Source organism: Hyalella azteca, unplaced genomic scaffold, assembly GCF_000764305.2.
Source record: "Hyalella azteca isolate HAZT.00-mixed unplaced genomic scaffold, Hazt_2.0.2 contig10992, whole genome shotgun sequence".
NCBI classification, from domain to species: Eukaryota; Metazoa; Arthropoda; class Malacostraca; order Amphipoda; family Hyalellidae; genus Hyalella; species Hyalella azteca.
The window spans coordinates 752,203-758,807 of record NW_025941005.1 but is presented as its reverse complement, the minus strand read 5'-3'; positions in this window follow the sequence as shown (position 1 = coordinate 758,807).

Genomic DNA, 6,605 nt, shown 5'->3' with positions numbered 1-6,605 from the left:
ACTCGCGTATATATGCAGTGCTAGACACATTTACCAGCTCTCAGATGAAAAATACTAACTATATTGAACAATTAATAAAAAATATTTTTATTTCAGGAGCGTGATTCAGTCTAAATTTGTTAAAGCCGTTTCCTCAGCGGTTTTTAGTTGTGATCAGTGTTGAAAAAAGAAACAGAGATATTTGTTTTCAGATCAGTAAGGTTTCGGTGGTTGTATGCCCCATATTGAACGCACAGTTCACGAAAGGGAAAAAATATTCATATAAAAACACATTGGAGCGTCAGTTTGCAATTTATTCTAGAGATATGAACAAACGAAGCATTTGATTTTAAGTTCGTAAACGCTGCTATGGCCATTATCAGAGCGGAGCTAAAAAAAATACTTGCTGAGCATACAATGTTTCAACCGCACGCAGTATAATTGCTACGTTATCATAAAATGACTAAAAATGAAATGTAAAAAATGACCTCATTGCATTATAAATTGTAATATAAATGATTTCGGGAAGCTGAACATAGATAAATAACGCATTTTCCAGAGCGGGTTAAAATTATCGGATATAAATTCAATACCAGCAAATCACGACGGGCGATGGCGAAATCGACAGAGGCAGGCTATAGACTTTCAGCATCAAGATAAGACCCAATTCATGAATTTACACTGACGAAGACCGAATTTCCACTGACTAAGACCGAATTTTCATTGATGAAGACCGAATTTCCATTAACGAACACCGAATTTTCATTAAAGAAGACCGAATTTCCACTGAATAAAACCGAATTTCCGCTGACGAAGACCGAATTTCCACTGAAGAAAACCGAATTTCCACTAACGAAAACCGAATTTCCATTGAATAAGACCAAGCAGTGACAAAGGGGCGGTGGCAGAGCGCGGGGGCCGCTGTGAGCTGCCAAGGTGAGCGAGACGGTGAGCGTCAGGCTCGGCCGCTCCTGCCGCCCACGCGCGGCCGAATGTCACGGCGACGCGCTTGTTCCGCGCGCTCTTGAAGCGCCGCCACAGCCATGCTGCGGGAATAGTTTACATTTGCTTGCTTGCTTCTGTTCCATAGAATTTCAAAGCAAAGAAAATAGCCCAAAAATTTACAATTTCTTTATGCGAGAAGTCCTCTGGGTGTCCAGCTCCATTGTTAATTCGAAATCCTAGAAAACAAGTACACTAATTTTTGTGATGATTTCTTTCAGATTCATGGTGAATTTGCTATGTAAGTGAACAAGTGATCTTAACATGTCAGTTAACTGTTACGGAGTGTCAAAAAAGGCGAGATGTGCATAATTTAACAATAGTGGTTGATGTTTAATAAAAAATGAAACTATATTCATGCAGTAGTAAACTGTGAGTAGACAGAGAGTAGAACAATAGCACTTCAGGTAACGCAGAATTGAAAAGTCAAAGCTTTCTTAAAATATATATTGATATTTGGAATTAATCATATTTAGAATTATTGATATAAAGAATGGTTTATATTTCAATAATTCGAATTTCCGATGTTAGGAATTGTTGATGCTTTGAATTTTTGAATGAGTAAAATTTCAGTGGCAGCAGCACCAGTAGATTGGAAACAGACACGATTCGGTCATTTTTTAATTAGTCAGTGCAACAGTAATGCAGACGTTTCTGAAGTATCACCACTTATACCTGAGAGCAGTCTCGTTTTTCATAATATTATAGGAATGTAAAAAAGGAAAATTATCTGGGTTTGACTTCTCTCAATAAATTGCTGAATATCTGTCAATGGCTATCCAAATATATCTTAATGAAATCCTATTCATTTAGTAAACATACTGCAACATTTCATTATTTCTGCCCCACCTGTTCATTTCTAAGAATTTTTCTAGGATTGTTTTATTAATTCCTTTAGAATCATTCGGGTCTTGGTATCTTAGAGCTATAGAAGGCCTCAAGCGTCAACACGGCTCGGGATTGTGACGCCATGGAGTTCTAAGTATGCGCGTCATCCGCAGCTCTCGGCGAGTCATCTGAGATGACAACATCTCAAAAAAGATGCCGTCAACAAAGATGAAAAGCCCACGATGGTCTTTTTCAGAGGTGCTCTTGCATGGCACTCAAGACGAAGTTTAAGACGAGGGAGAGTCATACCCTGCATGTACATATCCTTGGCATCTTTGGTATTCATACACCATTTGAGGTTCATTTTACTTTATCAGACGATGTACAGGACCCTAAATGATATTAAACTTTTTTGAAAATGTGAAAAGCGGTTGGCAGGTATTTTTGCCGACCAGCAGGACGAAATAAATCACGACTGACGACCAGTTTGTGAGATATAAATCACGACTGAAGTTATTGACAAATATATATATATATATATGTGTTCTCTTCCGTATACGTGAGATAATTTTATATATTGCAGTTTTACGACATTCAGATAATAATGAGACATCAACAAACTAAACCTGTAGCTAATAAAAAATTTCTTGCTTGTGGATCATTTTCATGCGCGATTATGGCAAAAGAGATACGATGAAAACTAAAAATCATCCCAGTCATAGTATATGCAACGAGCCTGTCTTATATTGCATAACTTATCACAACCAAGTGGTTGCCGGTTTCAATCTGCGACTTTCTGGAAATGCATCCAGAGTTGAGCTGATGTCTGCATTCATTTTTTTACATGCCGCAGCTGAAGCTCCTTATTTTTCAAAAATCACGAAGAGGAATTGGACAAAATAACAGATAACGCTTACTGAACTATGTGTGAATAATCACTGTCCTCTCTAATTCAGAATTCAGTGCACTCATTGAATGAGCTGTAAAAATCAGTCCTCGGATGTAGCCGAGGGCTAATTTTGATAAGAAATTTATTGCATGCTGCAGCGCTGAAACAATTTGCTGAATTTATCATTGCTTCGAAGCAACACGGGTCTTCACAGGCACATTGGTATCGGTATCAATATTCGTGAAGACATTTTTCAACTTCCTGTACATTCCGTAATTCCCAGAACTGTATCACGTTATTTCAGTAAAACTATATATAGCAGAGCGACTACAAACACAAGCAACTTCTGATAATTTCACCAGCATACAGATCCTTGTGCTTCGATGCAAGCTGTGTACTCTAGAACACCTAAACATTTGTTCTCGCTGTGTCCAGGTTTGTTGACTCTGGTTTCAATAAAAAATTATATTGTAGAAATGAATTTTGAAAATATCCCCTGCACTTATCCTCCTACTTGTCGTAAACCAACGTAGTACCAATTATCCTCCTACTTGTCGTAAACCAACGTAGTACTAGTACCAATGTAGTACGGCACATACACTCAGAGAATTGAGTGTGATTTGCAAATGTCGATGCAATTTTTAGCGCATTTTCTCATAAATGGAAAAAAGGCGCTATTATGCTCGTCATGTCCGTTCGTCCGTCCCTCTGTTCGTCTGTCCGTGACTTCACGGACAGACGGACGGAAAATGCGCTATCTATCACTCACTGCAGTGAGTACTGATCTAACTTTTTACTTCGTGTGGTTCGTTCTGTTCTACTATGACTCGAGAAATATTCTATTTGTTCTGCGTGTCACTATTTAGAGAGTAATACCCGTTCATTTTCCTAAGAGTATTTTGGATGCCACTGCACTACAAGCAATGTGCGAGTGGCAGAGTGGCAGTTATAAACCATACGTTATCCAGTTATACAATAGACTGAAATATAAATATTATATATATATTCTGAAATATATTATTTTATATTCGCTATATAACTGAAATTTAGAATCTAAAAGATTGAATGATTTTTATAAAAAAATATTGTAGTTTAACTTCATTAAACTTAAAATACTTGAACAATGAATGCTCACGCAGAATTAAGACTTTTATTTCGATCTATTTTATAATATGGGTTTAAAATTTTAATATATTTTAAAGCAGATGATTCCTGCATGAGGCTGCAAAAATCAGACAGACTAGGAAATTTTCATCAAAACTTCCATGAAAATGTTCGTATTCAGCCTTTTTAAAATTAATTCATATTATATGACAAATTTATAACATAATGATAAATGCTTGCAAGAATGGTTTCCGTATAACTTGTATAATTAGCATGCCAGTTCACGCTAGGTTCTAGAGCGCGAGTCACGTCACACGAATGGCATGCATGCAATCATGGTTGAATTAATATTTAATTAATTCAACCATGCATACAACAGCCTCGGAGTTGCGATCAAAGAACTTGCCTTGGCGGCCATGCATTAAGTTGTTCCGTGTGGGCGAGAAGCCAAATGTAATCCACTCGAAAAAAAATGTGTTTATAAGCTCCATTTTCCAACAAAATTATTAATGCTTGGCATTTTACAGTTATTTATAAAGATTATATAGCGAGTGCTTTACCTTAACCTTTAACGCCCGTTAGGTTTGTTAGTTTTGAGGTTAAAAGAGAAATGGTGAGGAGATATGCATGCAAAAAAATTATTGAAGATCAATATCATTACAAGTTACAGTGCATTATTTATAATTATTCAATGGATGTTTCTTTAGGATATCGCTAGTCGTTTAATTCTAGCTGTTTCATACAGAAAAGGGAACATTTTTTCTATTAATATGTTTTATTCCTATCGAAAACAATACCGTGTGTGTTTATAAGGTATTGCTTGTTATTTTACGAAAAATAACTGCTCTATTGAAATAACAAAATCGCTAAGTAGACTTACCAGATGCATAAATAGAAAATTTTATTCGTTGGTAATACAAGTCTCACTCAATGGACCGCACACTATGGCGTTGCCTTCCAGTACAAATGGTTTGTGTTAGCCTTGCTGATGATTTGGTGGAATTAAATTATCAGTTATATCTTTAGTCTGGATCGAACTTTTCACGATCGCGCGATCTGGTTATAATTTTATCAAATAAGTCATAGTTTAAAATTTAAAATGTTACATAGAGTGCTTTTGTATTTGTATACAAACAAAAGTGAACTAAAAGCGTGAATATATTTTTGAGTGCACCAATATCTCGTGTATATTGTTGAGTGCACCAACATCTCGTGTATATTGCTGAGTGCACCAATATCTCGCGTATATTGTTAAATGTACCAATATCTCGCGTATATTGTTAAATGTACCAATATCTCGTGTATATTGTTGAGTGCACCAATATCCATGTATAAAAATTCCTTAACAAATGTCACATATTACGAACCTTGAGCCGTGAACCTTTGCTCTCATTCCCCCGCTTAACATTGAAGAGCCTCCCACGAGAAGCATAAAATAGGCATCTTATCACCTGCTCTTCACCTAAATGAAGCCACATTGACAGCTGCCGTTAATATAAATTAAAATATCTTTGTGAAAGGGGAAAATTCCTGGTCTTCATGTACGTAAGAGGCATTTGAAACCTCCCTGTATTGCTGTGAAAAGAAAAATGATGGTATAAATTTTTATTAAATATAAGATAATACGACATCCTTCACTAATATCGTTGTTAAACTTTATCGTTGTTAATTACCTCAAAGAGAATCTTTTGATTTCCTTTCAAAAATTGCCAGTTAATTCTTAACATAATCAATCAATATTATTTAGTGTTATGCTTCTGTAATGAAGCTGGTCGCTACGCCCAGTTGTCACTGCATCAGTAACTGCAGCTGTCACTGCAGCTGTCACTGCAGCTGTCACTGCAGCTGTCACTGCAGCAGTCACTGCAGCAGTCACTGCAGCAGTCACTGCAGCAGTCACTGCAGCAGTCACTGCAGCAGTCACTGCAGCAGTCACTGCAGTATAGATCACGCCCCGAGTGAGCGTCACGTGGAGTGGGAGGCAGCGCTGTGCGTGGGCCGGAGGGCGCCAGCCTCTCACTTTCGGTGTCGCGTCGAACACGAACCCGATGAAAATTTACAGACGCGGCAGCTTCTGATTTGGAGTATCAGAAGCTGGGGCGACTCTAAATTTTGTCAGGGAACGGCTGCTAACCGGGTGTCGTATGTGGGGCAAAACTTACGACAGTAGTTTTGCCCCACAGACGACAGTTCGTATAGTGACCACATACTACTACTAAAAAGAATACTATATAATTCTTTACTAAATACTAAATAATTATAATTATAAATACTAAATAATAATACTAAATAATTATTTAAAAGTATAAGACTTCCACTTTGTGACATTCAGAGGCAAATTCTAATAATCATTATTTATTTAATGTTACAATTCCTAATAGTTACATCATGGTCTGTTGAAAATTTAGTTATTTTTGATAGATGAAATTTTATTTTTTGCATTACATTTCCAACTGTTGGTGAGCATCAAAACACATTTGACGATATATTAATGGTCGCCAAACTGCACGCAATTCAGTGGCTGTGAATATTCTAACACTAATTATAAACGGATACAACAGGCTGCATAACTGGCAATTTTTTGATAATCGTCAATAATTTAGTGCGCTATTCTGAACTAAATTTGGGTTCTGGTCATTTAGCATTTTTTACAGTTTAAATCTTTTACGGCGCGTAATCAATCAATTAAGTTTGAAAAATAAAGCAGCTAATCAATGAAATGTATTCCACAAATAGAAGCAGTGTGAAAGGTACAACAATAAAATTACTGAAAAAACGAATTAAAAAAATTACACTCAAGTAT